This window comes from Hibiscus syriacus, unplaced genomic scaffold, assembly GCF_006381635.1.
Source record: "Hibiscus syriacus cultivar Baekdansim isolate YM2019G1 unplaced genomic scaffold, ASM638163v2 tig00110387_pilon, whole genome shotgun sequence".
NCBI lineage: Eukaryota > Viridiplantae > Streptophyta > Magnoliopsida > Malvales > Malvaceae > Hibiscus > Hibiscus syriacus.
This window is the reverse complement of record NW_024062717.1, coordinates 1,718,466-1,735,166: the sequence shown is the minus strand read 5'-3', so window position 1 is coordinate 1,735,166 and position 16,701 is coordinate 1,718,466. Positions and strand designations below refer to the sequence as shown.

General features: G+C 33.8%; 1 non-coding gene across 1 annotated transcript; it reads left to right on the top strand.

Moving 5' to 3' along the window:
• Window positions 1-10,288: 10,288 nt before the first annotated feature.
• LOC120122818 lies at window positions 10,289-10,447 on the top strand. The gene has a single exon (XR_005516117.1). It is a non-coding gene; the product is annotated as a U1 spliceosomal RNA (small nuclear RNA).
• The last annotated feature ends 6,254 nt before the right edge of the window (window positions 10,448-16,701 follow it).

Genomic DNA, 16,701 nt, shown 5'->3' with positions numbered 1-16,701 from the left:
CCCTGTAGTGCTCCTTCTGATGTCAACATTTCCGACTAAGTCAACATCTACATAGTCTGTCAGTATCGTATCTCCACCTTTGAAACAAAGTGCTTTGTTTGTAGTACCCCGCAGATATCTGAGGATTCATTTGACTGCTTCTCAGTGTACCTTGCCCGAATTATTCATGTACCTGCTAACAGCTCCCACTGCATGAGCAATATCTGGTCTAGCACAAACCATGTCATACATTAGACTTCCAATTGCTGAGGCATACGACACCTTCACCATGTGTGCACGTTCTTCCTCCGTCTTTCGTGACTGTTCTTTGGAGAGTCTAAAATGAACACCTAAAGGTGTACTTACTGGTTTAGCATCTTGCATGTTGAACCTGGAGAGTACTTTGTTGATGTACTCAGCCTGTGATAACATCAAAGTCCCCGACTTTGTGTCTCTCTTAATCCTCATCCCAAGAATCTGCTTTGCAGCGCCCAGATCCTTCATAACAAAATGTTTCAACAATTTTGCTTCAAGTTTATAATCTACACATATTTGGTCATTGAAATATGTATATGATTCTTTAGAAATTTTCTACGTGGTCCTTAGGGACATCTTATATGGCACTACGGTGCAATTCTACGCGGCACTTCGGTGTATTTATACGAGATGTGGTGATAGTATAGTGCACAACATCACAGTACTCACATACCTTAGGTTCTCAGTATGGTATCATGGTCCAATAAACTTATTAATACGAATTCATGAATGTTAATGTAATATGCTTATAGGTAAGGAACATGGGGATATGAATTGCATTGATTAAGTATATGATTTCATTTCATTTCATCTCATTATGACATTTTCATTACATTTCCTTGTTAATAATTATTATTATATTACCTCACTAAGTCGATGACCTAGCGTGTGAGTGTTTCACACGTAGGATCCAAAAAGTAGACGAGACAAGTTAAGCAGCTGGACAACATTACTCCTGCAGCTATCAGATCAGAAGCAACTTAATCAGTAGGTTATTTTGTTATGTAAATGAATGTTGGCATGTAATCAAAGGGTCAAGTTGTGTATGCTCGGAGTATTTTGATAAACTTGTATTAACATATGTATATTATCGTATTTTAATAATATATTCCAAATGTTTTATCGTTTTTTAAGAATATTGTTTTTGATAGTCAATGTGACATTCTGGACTCATATCCGGGTCGGGTATGGGTTGAGGGTGTTACATTTAATGGTATTAGAGCTATTTTTAGCCGATTCTAGGCATTAACCAGAGTCTATAGAGTCTTTAAATGGAATACATGCCGACATATAGTGAGAACTTCTGATCTGGTATAGTATGAGTATGTTGTTTTTCTAATAGAACAATGTGTTTATTTTTATTAGATGTCCGGACATAATAGCTCCCGAAGTGAAGCGAGAGAAGATAGGCCTGTTGAAAGCAGTAATTCACCTTCCCTGGCCAGGCAAGGTGAAGGACAGACATCTCAGGGAGTGCCTGTACAAGACCAAGACACTTTCTTCAGGACGTTGGACGCTATTCTTACGCATCTTCAACCTCCTGCCCCACCAACTCAAAGAATGAATGTATAAAAAGAGTTGAGAAGTTTGGGAGCTCCTGAATTTAAGGAAGAAGCCGAGGAAGGTATGGTTGTGGTATATCTTTGGTTAAATGATTTAAAAATCATGTTGGATGGTCTCCACAGTTCTGAAGTGGAGAAGTTAGATGGAGCTGTCTCTTTACTGAGGGGTCAGGCAAGGATATGGTGGACGAACGTCACCATAAGGATGTCAAGTGACCAGTTGATTTGGTCTTTGTTCTTAGAAGAATTTAAAAACAAGTATATTGGAGATCAGTTCATTCGGCAAATGAAGCAGGAGTTTATGAACTTGAAACAAATGAACCGCTCTGTATATGAGTATGAATGTGAGTCCAACAAGTTGAGTCGGTTTGCGTCTGAGCTTATGCCTACTGAAAAAGATACTTGTGAATGGTTTGTGGAGGGCTTACGCCCTAGATTGAAAGAGATGCTGATAGTATTGAATTTGTCCTCATTTCAAGAGGTGATTAATCGTGCCAAATCTCTTGAAAGAGCTCAGAGCGAGAGATTCGGGGATTTAAGAGTTCAGACATCAAAGAGGACAGGTGTTTCTTCCAGCTCAGCACCACCAAAAAGAGGAAGAGACTCAGGATTTCGATCACAAGTTAGATCATAATCAGTTGCATCATCTTCTAGGGGAGCAAGTCAGGCAAGGCTTAGACAGACACAGTCAGTGGGATCTGGTGCTGGGAGATCCAATCAGGGTCAAGCAAGACAATGTCAACATTGTGGGAAGAACCATTTTGGGACATGTTGGATGGTTTTCGGAGCTTGTTTTCGATGCAGAGATGCCAAACATTTTATTCGGGATTGTCCGTTAATGGTTGGACAGTCTGCACCATCTGAGAGAGTCAGTTCTGCCTTACAGAGAGGTCAGGGAAGAGGTAGAGGAAATAACCAGTCCAAATCCTCTGCTCAACCTGAAGTTCGGTCAACTGTACGTGTATACAATTTAAAGGCAAGTGAAGACCGTGATAACCCTGATATTATAGCAGGTACTTTTCAGCTGTATGATAAATTAGTATTGGTACTGATTGATCCGGGTTCTAATTATTCTTACATTACAAGTAAATTAGTAAAGGAATTGAGGATCCCCTTAGAAGCTACGAGTAATGAGATTATAGTAACTAATCCTTTAGGGTATAGTGCTCGGGTGAAAAAAGTATGTAAGGGGTGTCCCATAAAGATTCATGGAGTTGAATTCCCTGCTAATATGATGGAATTACGTTTTGAAGAGTTTGAAGTGATTCTGGGAATGGGTTGGTTGTTCCGTTACAATGGGGATGTTAATTGCAGATCGAAAAAGATAACCTTTAAGAGTCCATGAGGAATAGAAGTAAGTGTGATCAGTGAAATGTTTAATCATTTAGCAAATGTAATATCAGTAATGTCTGCTAAAAAGCTATTGCTACAAGGATTTCAAGGTTTTCTTGCAAATGTGATATATACAAGAGCTAAAGAGAAAGGATTATATGAGATTCCGATAGTTCGGGAATTCCTTGATGTTTTCCTTGCTGAGTTGCCAGGAGTACCTCCAGATAGAGAGGTAGAATTTCAAATTGAAGTAATGTCGGGAACATCTCTAATTGCAATGACACCTTATCAGATGGCTCCGAAAAAATTACAAGAGTTAAAGAATCAATTGCAATAGTTGTTAGAGAAGGGATTTATTCGACTAAGTGTGTCACCTTGGGGAGCTCCAGTGTTATTTGTTAAGAAGAATGATGGGTCAATGCGTCTCTGCATTGATTATCGGCAACTTAATAAGGTAACCATTAAGAATAAGTATCCCCTCCCGCGCATTGATGACTTGTTTGATCAGCTAAAGGGAGCTTCAATATTTTCAAAGATTGACTTACGTTCTGGTTATCACCAATTGAAAATTCAGGAGAAAGATATTCCGAAGACGACTTTCAGAACAAGATATGGTCATTATGAATTCATCGTAATGCCATTTGGAGTAACGAATGCACCTGCTGCTTTCATGGACCTCATGAATAGGATTTTTTAACCCTATCTGGATCAGTTTGTAGTTGTCTTTATTGATGACATACTGGTGTACTTAAAATTCACTGAAGAGCATAGCGCACATCTGAGGATAGTTTTGCAAATTCTTAGGGATAAGAAACTTTATGCTAAATTGTCCAAATGTGAATTTTGGCTAAATGAAGTAAAATTTTTAGGGCATGTGATCTATGCCGATGGGATTAGAATGGACCCTCAAAAGGTAAAAGCTATAATGGACTGGGAAGTTCCAAAGAATTTATCAGAAGTCCGGAGTTTCCTTGGACTTGTCGGTTATTATCGAAGATTCGTTAAGAATTTTTTGATGATAGTGTTGCCTTTAATGAAGCTGATGAGAAAGAATGTACAGTTTATTTGGACTTCTGAATGCCAAGAAAGTTTTGAAGCTTTAAAGAAAATTCTGACAGAAACTCCTGTATTGGTTCAACCAGAATTTGGCAAGAATTTTGTCGTATACAGTGATGCATCCCACAATGGGTTGGGTGTGTATTAATGTAAGAAGGGAAGGTGGTAGCGTATGCATCGAGACAGTTGAAACCACATGAAAAGAATTACCCCACCCATGATTTAGAAATTGTTGCAGTGGTGTTCGCTCTCAAGATTTGGCGGCATTATCTGTATGGAGAATAATGTTACTTGTATATGGATCATAAGAGCTTGAAATACCTGATGACTGAAAAAGAGCTTAATTTGAGATAAAGGAGATGGGTTGAGTTTTTTAGAGATTATGATATAATAATTTACTATCATCCCGGAAAGGCTAACGTGGTAGCAGATGCTTTGAGTAGAAAGACGTTTGTAGCCTTACGAGCTATGGATACAAGGTTATCTTTGATGGGAGACGACGGTCTATATGCAGAGTTAAAACTTAAACCAGCATGGTTGGACCGAATAGGAGAATTGCAAAGCCAAGATGAAATATGTTTAAAAAGAATAGAGCAAGTAAAGAATAAAGAGATTAAAGATTTTGAGGTGAAGTCCGATGGGAAATTGTATTATAAAGAAAGAATTGTGATACCAGACGATGAAGAATTTAAGAAAGATTTATTGGTAGAGGCTCATTGCAGTCCATTGATGATGCACCCAGGTGGAACCAAGATGTATATGGATTTAAAGGATCAGTATTGGTGGCCAGGGATGAAACGAAGCATTACTGAATTTGTGTCCAAGTGCTTAACATGTCAGCAAGTTAAAGCTGAACATCAAGTTTCGTTTGGATTATTGCAAACACTTTTTAGTCCACAATGCAAGTGGGAAAATGTAACGATGGATTTTTTTTTGGGGTTACCCCTGACTCCAAACAAAAGAGATTCAATTTGGGTAATTGTTGATCGATTGACCAAGTCAGCACATTTCCTTCCTGTCGGAAAAGATTTCTCTATGGAAAAGTATTCAGAACTGTATATTAGAGAAATTATTAGATTTCATGGAGTGCCTGTTTCTATAGTTTCTGATTGAGACCCTCGATTCACCTCGAGATTCTGGAAATCCTTGCATGGAGCATTGGGGACTCGCTTAAACTTTAGTACCACCTTTCACCCCCAGACAGACGGACAATCAGAAAGAACGATTCAAATATTGGAAGATATGTTGCGAGCATGTGTCATTGAGTTTAAAGGGTCATGGGAGAAATATTTACCACTGGCGGAGTTCACTTACAACAATAGTTATCAGTCCAGTATTAAAATGGCACCCTATGAGGTGTTATATGGGAGGAAATGTCGTACGCCATTAAACTGGTATGAGCTCAAAGATCAAAGTGTACTTGGTCCAGATTTAATTCAAGATATAGAAGAGAAAGTTCAGGAAATTCAACATAACCTAAAAGTGGCATTTGATCGGCAAAAGTCCTATTCTGACCTTAAAAGAAAAGAGATTGAATTTGAAGTTGGGGATAAAGTGTTTTTGAAGGAATCACCATGGAAAAAAGTATTACGATTTGGTCGGAAATGAAATCTAAGTCCTAGATTCATCGGGCCATATGAAGTTGTTAAAAGAATAGGACCAGTGGCATATCAGTTATCTTTGCCACCAGAAATGGAGAAAATCCATAATGTTTTCCATGTATCCATGTTACGAAGATATAGGTTCGATCCCTCTCACATCGTTCCACCAGAACAAGTAGAAGTTTAACCTGATTCGACCTATGAAGAGGAACCAATACCAATATTGGCTCACAAAGTCAAACAATGGAGAAATAAAACGGTTTCGTTGGTCAAAGTTCTTTGGAGAAATCACAAAGTAGAGGAAGCAACGTGGAAACGTGAAGAGGATATGTGATTTCAATACCTCCATCTGTTCGTGAAATGAAAGTTCGAGGATGAATTTTCTTGAGGGAGGGAAATTTATAACATCCTCCATACCGGGTTAGTGATTAAATTATGAGATTTAAAAATTCAGTGACCAAATTGGATAAATTGAAAAGTTCAAAGAATTGATTGAAATGTTTTGTGTAGGATTAATTAGCAAAGAAGGAGGAACTAAAGGGGTAAATAAGTCTTTTAACGAGGGAAATAATTAAATCTTAGTTGATGATATTTTTATACCCACGTGGAAGCTAGTGGGGAAGGCAAAAGTTTCCAGATTTCTCTTCTTCTTCATTCTTCTTCTCCACCGTGAAGCCAAGCTAAAGGTGAGTTTTCTTGTTGATCAAATTCTTGATGAATTTAAGGTTGCTTATTGATCATTAGATGATAACTAAGCTTAAGGAAAACTTAGGTTATCTTAAAATCAAAAGATGATGTAGTTAGGAAGGATTAGACAAAGGAGGTGAATAAGTGAAATCTTGATAGAAATGTATTAATTAGATTTTAAGACTAAATTTGACTTGTCATTAATGGATTTAAAGGATATGAAGTGTCATAATTAGATTTAGAACATGTTGGAATTTGAGTAAGATTCTTAAATTCTATATGGAGGATTGGATTTTTAAGTTTTAGAGGTATTGAATGGATAATAATTAGTTTAAGTAAGTGTATGCAAGTTAGGCATATAAAAGGAGGTGAATTATATAGTGTTGAGAGGATTATGAAGAGATTTTCGTGCTCAAAATAACATTTTTGGGTTGTGTGCATCGATACACATTCAATGTGTACCGATGCACTCTCAAATAAATGAACATCGAATGCAGTTAGTGCATCGATGCATAAGGAGTGCATCGATGCACCCCCTTAAGAAGAAAACATCAAATGTAATTTGTGTACCGATGCACAGGTAGTGCATCGTTGCACACATTAAGGAGTGCATCGATACATACCTTTAGTAAGAGATGAAAATAGCTTTTCTTTTAGCCTAAGAAATGATAGTTTAGAATATATTAATTAGTATAATGAAAAGTATCAATGAATTACTATGTAAATACAGAGCCTAAACAAGTTCCAGAACAATTGCCCAGTAAGATAGATCGAGGAAAAATAAGGAAATATAGGTGAGTTCATATGCATAACATAATTATAGTGGTATATTCAGTTCTAGACTTGTGAGAAGTCTAGATTCAATACATTGATGCATGATTCATTTCATATTGTGAAGTATGATATGAATTCATACTATGTGCATTGTGTAACATGTTTTAAATGAATATGTATGCAAAGTTATATGAGCCATGTGATGAAGGTAAGGAAATGATACGTCTATGTGATATACTATGTAAATTGGGAAAACCCCATGTTATGTAGATGAGAACTATAGGTATAGTTCGCATGCCAAGAGTAGAGGGTCTACGCTGTCCTTCGGGACATATATGTATTCTTTGGAACATGTATGAGGTCTTTTGAGACACATATTTGGTTCTTGGCATATGTATATGATTCTTAAGGAATTTTCTACGTGGTCCTTAGGGACGTCTTATATGGCACTACGATGCAATTCTATGCGGCACTTCGGTGCATTTATACGAGCTGTGGTGATAGTATAGTGCACAACCTCACAGTACTCACATACCTTAGGTTCTCAGTATGGTATCATGGGCCAATAAACTTATTAATATGAATTCATGAATGTTAATGTAATATGCTTATAGGTAAGGAACATGGGGATATGAATTGCATTGATTAAGTACATGATTTCATTTTATTTCATCTCATTATGACATTTTTATTACATTTCCTTGTTAATAATAATTATTATATTGCCTCACTAAGTCGATGACTTAGCGTGTGAGTGTTTCACATGTAGGATCCGAGAAAGTAGACGAGACAAGTTAAGCAGCTGGACAACATTACTCCTGCAAATATCAGATTAGAAGCAACTTAATCAATAGGCTATTTTGTTATGTAAATGAATGTTGGCATGTAATCAAAGGTTCAAGTTGTGTATGCTCTGAGTATTTTGATAAACTTCTATTAACATATGTATATTATCGTATTTTAATAATATAAGTCCAAATGTTTTATTATTTTTTTAGAATATTGTTTTTTATAGTCAATGTGACATCCTGGACTCGTATCCGGGTCGGGTATGGGTTGAGGGTGTTACAAAACAAGTGCAAATGTGTTACCTTAGTCAACTCCACCTATATGTGCAAACCCCTTTACAACCAACCAAGCATTGCTATTGAACACAGAGCCAACGAGATTGAACTTGGTACTAGACACCAACTTAACACCTATAACATTCTTGTCTTCAGGTTTATGTTTCAAGAACCATGTACCATTTTTCTCAATTGCAAAATTTCTACCTTAATTGCATTAATCCATTCAGGTACCTTTGCAACTTCAAAAAGATTTGTTGGCTCAACAAAGATAAAATTACAGATCTCCTACATATCTACTAAGCATTTAGTTTTGATAACCTAAACTTCATTTGTTTCTATTGTATATAACTCATCACTAGTTACATTATTATTAATATCATTAGTTATAACAACCTCGTCAGCCATTGATATACTATCATGCTTCTGCACATCATTCTTCTCCAATTCCAATAAAAACCTTCATTAAAAGTGACATCTTTACTCACCACAATCTTCTTTCTATACAAATTAAAGATTCTATACCCCTTGGATTGAAAATAATAACCGATAAAAATTCCATTCCAAGTCCTTTCATCTTACTTAGGTCTTATATTAGCATGTATATGACGGAAACAAAGTGAACTGAACACTTTAAGGTGTTTCAATGATGGCTTAAAACCAGACCAGGTTTCAAGAGGAGTTTTCTCATCCACATCCTTAGTTGCCAACCTGTAAAAAAATACATAGACGCAATGACAACTTCTACCCGAAATGATTTTAGAAGATGTTCTTTAAACAACATACATCTTGACATATCCGGAACATTTTTATTATTCCTTTCACAAACTCTGTTCCGTTGAGGAGTGTGAGGAATAGTGAGCTGATATGAATCCCAACGTTTCTAAAAAAAAATCATTGAACTTCTTGAACACATACTCTCCACCATTTTTCCGTTATTAAAACCTTCGACCTACAATCACTTTGATTTTCAATAGATTTCTTGAATTCTTTGAACATTGACAATACATCCATGTTAGATTCAAGAAACACACTCAACTCATCATTGCTATATCACCTATAAAAACATAAAATACTTGATGTCATTCACAGAAGAAGTCTTTATTGGACCACACAAATTTGAGTGAACTAACTCTAATTTCGTATTTGCTCTATTTACATAATCATGAGAAAATCAGTCTACAAGACTTTTCAAATTAACTATTATTGCATTTATCATCATAAATATTAAGCTCAGGCAAATATGTTATAAAACCATTTGGTTTCATATACTTTGAAGTTCTAAGATTAAAATGACCTATCTTTGTATGCCAAATAGGATTGATATCATCTTTTTCCAAGTACGCATGTTCACAATCAACATCAAGCTTCAAATAAAATCTATTATTTTTCATTTTCAGCTCAACGAACTTAGAACCACAAACATCAAATATGTTGCAAAAATCACCCTTAAACTGAATACTAAAATAATTTTTAATCATTTGAGGAATACTCAGAAGATTTTGATCTAAATCAAAAATAAAAAGAACATTATAGATTGTTCTTTTACCTTGTATAATATTCACGAAAATTGAGTCTTTGCATTGAACTTGAACTGTGACACCATTTCTTAACTTCACATTTATCTTAAAAGTCTTATAAAGGGAGTTAAAGTATGCAACCGCGAGTTTCATGTGACTGGTACAACCACTACCCCAACCTAAGTAGATTTATGAGATGATTCAACAACATGAAAAACCATAAACAAATGCTCACCCTGGTCTTTAAAAGAAACACAATTATTTACCAAATGATCTTAAAATTTAAAATGTAAACATAAAATTAAAGGCAAGCTCACATATAATTACAATACTATACTTCTGGGTAATGATAATTTGATCCCGCAAGCTAAGTAGAATAAAATGTGACAATTCGAAGTGCCTGCAGCAAAAATAAACAAAGAAAATAAACAATTGTGAGCAAATGCTTAAAATTGCAAAACTTAGCAACATTCACTATTCAACTTGAGTAGTAAGTTCAATTTTATTAGACAAATAAAAGATGAATATGGTAATCCTAGAACTTGGGTGCACATGTGTAATAATAAAAAATATGAAGCACGCACAAGTTTGAGAGCTCGAAACCCACATCGAGAAAGACAATAAATAGGAGATGTTAGCTAGACGTATAAAGAATAAGCATGAGAGACCTTTGAAACATTCTTACCTGGACGGGGTCGATGGGTAAGCAAAAAGACCCATGGCCTAGGCTGGTGGTTTTCTTTGCACTTGGAAGGTGCACCTGCCCCAGGTCTCCTCAAGTGGGAGAGCCTACGTCTTTATTTCTGGCAGTGGGGGGCAACTGATAAGTGTTCTAAATCGATAATATTTATTTGTTAATTCTTCGGTCTTATGGACTTATTGCTGCTGATATGGTTGTATTATACTTATTATCGTGCAGAATCTTACTTTTCAGAATTAACAGTAAAAAGGGTCATTATGCATTTTTTATTATTTGGTCACGACTGGAGATATAGGCATGACTCTGGGCATGACACGATCTAATGTGGTAGTTTATAAAAGGTTTAGTCAACAGTAGTTTTTTAGAAGATATAGTCAGCACCTTCTAGAAGGTGGACGGGCAGAGATATCTTATGAATATATATTTACTATATACATATACACTTAGACATTAATTTAAAAAAGAAAAATAATAAAATGTGCACATATTTGCAACGATGGACTACAACATGATAAGCGTGAAAATGGCAAGTTAGAATGCATAAAACAAAAATGAAACTTGTTTAGCAAAATAGGGACTAAATAATAAAAACAGTAACTTAAGAGGAAAAATATCAAACATAGTAAAAATATAATAAAAAAATGCAAGCATCAGATAACACAAGCACTGAAAGGAAAATAAACCATAAATCCAATTTGGGACTAAAATGAAACTTCTTAAAACATGATACTAGAATTAAAAGAAACAAAAAATAGTAAACAACAAGTAAACATGGATTAAAATGAAAAGCATGAAAAATAAAAGACAGAAATCAAAACTTCATTAATAAAAGATGACCAAAATAGAACGCTGAAAAAAACAAGACAAAAATGTAATACATACAAATAAGTGGGGTCAGAAAACTAATAGCAGAAACTAAAGCATGCTTAATAAATAAATGGTTAAATAAATTAAAAAACAGTAAACTATTGGGCGCAAATATAAATATGGAAAAGCTAGGGTCAAAATGCATGATGGATAAAGAAATCAATATGAAAATAAATATAAAAATGAAGTAAACAAAAAGTATACGACTCACAAAATATACACATGTTATGCTTCAATCCAAAACACAAAACAATGTATACATAGGCGTATATAATATTTTATAAATCGAAAGAAGGAAAGTTAAACAAAGTTGCACATTCGCATGTGAAATCAAGAAAGCATTAATGTGCATAAATATATATGCTATAAATGCGCTAAACATGTTACCATATATATACATATATACATGAACCTATATTCATAGCAAATTACCAAACAGAAATGGAACATACTGTATGAGCAAATACTTAATACATTTAAAAAAATCATATGGTAATACATAAAGGACATTAATGCAAATATGTACATAAGAAAAATTAAAGTTGCAAATTATAGCAACTAAATAGGCATAAATGTAAATTTAGCTCAAAATAAAAATAAAAATGTAAACAATAGGAAGTATAAATACTGAAACCACAAATAATCCATAAATACTAGAGAGGACTAAAATGAAATCATTCAAAATTATATATCAAATGTAAAACAAAAATAAAACAAATAAATAAGTTCATAAGACTAAAATATAATGCGGGAAAAAAAAGAAATGCTCGAAGTAAAAGGAATAAAAGTATCATTCGGAAGCTAAAGTGAGATATTATAAATGTACAAGCTCCTATCACATGAATATCCCCTAAATATATAACATGCGGAATCCGTGATACCCAAAACGCCACCATTTCCATGGATTAACATAAGCTGTTAACTCTAAGTGTGTATTTGGTTTACGGAATGTAAGATTATTAGTGAAAATAAAAGATTATCATGGAATAGGATTACTGAGAATGTTGTATTTTGTGTTTGGTTGGTTTATCAGGAATGTAAGATTACCTTGTTTGGTTAAAGGGATAAAAGATTATTGGAATGTATATTTGACCAAATTTTTCTTATTATATATTTGATTTTTTAACAAGTTGAATTATACTATAATATTACTATAAGATATTTATATATTTTCTTTAAAAAAATAATTTCATAAAATTTATATAATTTTTTTACAAAATTGAAAATATAAAAATATTTAATGAAAGGGTAAAATTTGATTTTAACCCCTGAACTTCATATAAAATTTTAATTATAGATTTTTTTTTGTAAATCTAAAATAGTTTAAGGATAATTTTGTAATTTAACATTCGTAAAATTTTTATTATTCAATGACATAATAAGACTATTTTTGAAAAAAAAATAAGAGCATTTTAATCAAAAAAAATCGATAATCCAATAATACCTAAGGAAAGGGATAATGAGATTCCCAATAATATACTCCAAAAATTCATTGTTGATAATAAAATATTATCGAAAATGAAATTATTAGACAATTAAACGAAAAAATGTGAATTCTATTCTTATGATAAACTCACATTCTTTAAACATTCCTTAAACCAAACAACCCTAAAATTCATTTGCCTCCTCAGTCGTACCCCCATTTTCTCAAATTTCCTCTCCTTTTTTTTTTACTTTTTTATGGGTAGAAGAGAACCACCACTCCATGGCGCCATTCATGGCCACGAACGGTGGCTGGAACTCACATAAGGTTATCAAAACAACCACTCGGTACCCAAAGTTCGAAACCAAGCCCCGTTTTTCCTAAAACGAAACATAAAACCCTAGATATAGGAAAATCATCTCGGGTCTTATCTGTTTTCGAGCGAATATAAGTGCTCTCCAGTGACCAACGGGATAGATAAGTTCTCTCTTTCTCTCTCTCCCCTATTTCTTTTTCTGTTCGAACTCATTTTTTTATCTATTTGGTTTTTTTTTCTTTTTTGATTTCCCCCCGTTCTCTCATTTTTTATTTTGAATGGTTCCCTGCTCCGTTTTCTCTTTTTTTTCTCCTGGTTTGAACTGAACCCCTCCCTCTGAATCCTTTGGTTCAAACTCTCATTTTTATGGCTGCTTGTTAATGTATTTGGTGAAGTCTTCATTCAGTTGGTGGAAGTTGCAGGAGGCTAGGGCATAGGGTGTGGCTTCCGAATTCTTCGGGATTGGTCTCGTATAGGTTCCTGATTTTATGGGATGCTAATTTCCTTTTTTTATTTTCTTTTTTATTTTATTAGATTTCGACCTGATTTGGTTGATTTAATGACGATGCAAAAGGGATCATCGGCGGAGGTAGCGACATCGCAGAGCTCTGGTTGGAAATGACGAACGACGGGAGCTGGTCCGGCTTGGGCAACGACGACGGCGTACGCCTCTTCCCTTATGCTGGCGGCAGGTGATTAACCCTAAGTTAGAGTTAACCAAAATGTTAACATTATGGACCATTAGGGTTTTCAAAAGTTGGGCATGTTTAGTCTTGTAATTTGGGCCTACTGGTTTGGGTTGTTGTATGGGCTTGATTGAGGTTGTATTGAGCCCTATTGGGTCTTGGATTGGGCCTATCAGTTCGTTCATGTTTGTAACATGTAATAATAATAATAATAATAATAATAATAATAATAATAATAACAGTTATAACTTGGACAAAATCGGGTGTCTACAATGAACACACAATAGAATTGGCAGAGGTAGCTGCCTTCATGGATAGGTTACGATTAGCAAGGATGGAACCACTCAACTATTGAAGGGGACACAATATCCATTCTGAATCATATTGCAAATCAATGTAATGATATTTCGATAATAGGATTGATGCTCAACGAGGCAAGTGGATTGGTGGAAGACTTATCGACTCTCAAGGTCCACTACACCAACCGCGAGACTAATCGAGTGGCACACAATCTATTAAAATGGGTCTTGTTGAGGACCAATCCTTTCTTTTTCCTTTTTTAATGAATTAGAATGTATTAAGAACGATATTATATTTGTTGCTATTGGAATATGAATGAAATTATACTATTATAGCTAAAAACAAATAAGGCAACATAAGATGTTGGGTTTATGACCTTTAAAAGATATGAATAAAACAAAATGGTAGCCCAAGAAAAAGAAGCTGACGTAGAAAAGGTTGCCAACTAAAAATGTTATCTTTAGGTTACAATTGAAAATTTTATGAAAAATATTACATTTTAGGTTATGTCCAACTTCAAATATTATGCTTTTGAAAATATTTTCAGTCACACCCAATTTCTATCGTTTTTTAACCTTAAATGAGGATGTCATATTTTAAACTTTCGCTAAATAAAATGCTAAATAGTTTTACAACAACGATGGGAGGAGAGAAGGGAATGATGGTGGGATTTTGAATTTTGATTTGTTATGGGATAAAATTTTTAAATGAAGATTAAATTGATCAAATTTATAAATGTTAAAGACTAATATTTAAGGAATTATTTAAAATTAAAATAAATTAATAAAATATGTAAATATTAAGAATTAAATATATTATTATTTTAGTTTAAAAAATATCACATCATCTTTCGTTATTTTTTTTACTATTATTATTTAATATAAAAAAATACTTAAATTATACATTTTTTCCAATTTAGGTGTTCAAACTTTTCTTCGATCAATGTAGGTGCCTAATGTTACAATTTTAGGTGCATCAGCCATAACAGACGTTAAAAATATTCGTTAAAAATCAGTCATTTATTCAAAATGTGACAGGTAGTGTGTTTATACATTTTTTGAAAAAATTAAAAGAAACTTAAAATTATCATTATTTTAGAAAATTTAATTTTTTAAAATCTAAGAAAAAAATTCACAATCCTTAATCCTAAAGTATCATGCCTAATTACCAACCATCTTCTTTTGTTGTCACCCTTGTCGACCTTCTACTCCTCCTCGTCGCCTACTTACCTTTCGTCGACAGTAACCCATAAACCTTAATCCAAAAATCCTAAACCCAAGTCCCTAAAACCAAACCCTATATCCCAAGACACACATCCATCTCAATCGACATGTGAGTGGGTGATCGCTGACGGTGATGATAGTTGATGACGAAATTGAAGGAATATTTTGAAATTTCATGAATGTTAGGTATTTTCTGAAAAATAAGAAAAGTTGATGTTCTTTTTCAAAAATTTATAAATTAAATTTTTTGAAAATAAAAGAAATAAAAAAAATAAAATCAGTGTCAAACATTGAGTGGTTGATGGACTTTTAATGAATTTTTAATGTTTGCTACAACTTAGATACATAAAATAGTAATTTTGGTAATATTAAACACCTACATTAACTTAAAAAATATATATCTAAAAAATATATATAATTTGAGCAATTTTTTTATATTAAACCTAATATTAAGGAAGAATTTATCAATGCGTACATAAATACATCAGTGCCTGTTGACAAAACCAATGCCAAAGTGGTTGGGTCCAACTCACAACCAGAGATTTTGGATTGGGTGAGTGTCTAATGAGGCCAGTTTTCCCCATTCGGAAATTACATTGATTTGTTTCACTTAGTAAAAACATTTAGGCAAACTACATAAAACACCTAGAAATAGACTCCCAACATTACCCATAGCAAAAGCAGATATTTCAAACAATAGAACAAATCCTCCAACATAACTCACTTTGAATGTAATATTGTAAGAAAAACAGAACATAAATAATAGTAGGAAAAAATGTATAGCATTAAGAGCAGTGAAAAAGTTGGATGGTGCATTCAAAACTGCAATAAAGATTTCAACTGCCCTCATTATCTGGATACCATACCACATCCCCACATGGGTAGCTGTCAATAACTCAATTGTAAATAAATACCGACACATTTTTTTAATATAACTACCGATATCCGATTTACTAGTCAATTAGTCCAGATCGAGTACTATGAGAAGAGATTGACCATACCAACTTAGTTTGCTCCATATACAAATGTCTGGATTCAAACCTCTGACATTGATTAAAGAATCTAATGTCTCATCTCATTAGACCAACTGATTGTTGGTGTGTGTATTCTTGGTCTCTACTAGATCAAACAATATGTTTTCTATAAAATAACGTTTCTGTTATTAATGTTTAAAGAAATTTATATTTTATAAGAAACATCATCGATTTTTTAAAATTAACGAGGACGCTTAGTTTAGTGAAACTTGCACAGTTTTTTTCTGGTCCAACACAGCTAGCTGAAGAGAGGGAGCGTCGAAGATCTCTCGTTCCATAGTTTTATCTCGACCCATCTGAACTAATAAATCAGTTTCCTTGACATGCTGAAATTCTACTTTCAATTCACATGGAAGAAGATTATGGATCAATTTTATGAGCGAGAACTCTTGACGAATGTTAATTGTTTGTTTAAAATTCTTCACAACCTCCATGTTATCTGATTCAACGAGTACCTATTTTATTTCCAGGACCTAAATTAGCTTTAAAATCTCGAATACAACCCAAGTTCCGCTATAATTACCTAGAAACATCCCAATTT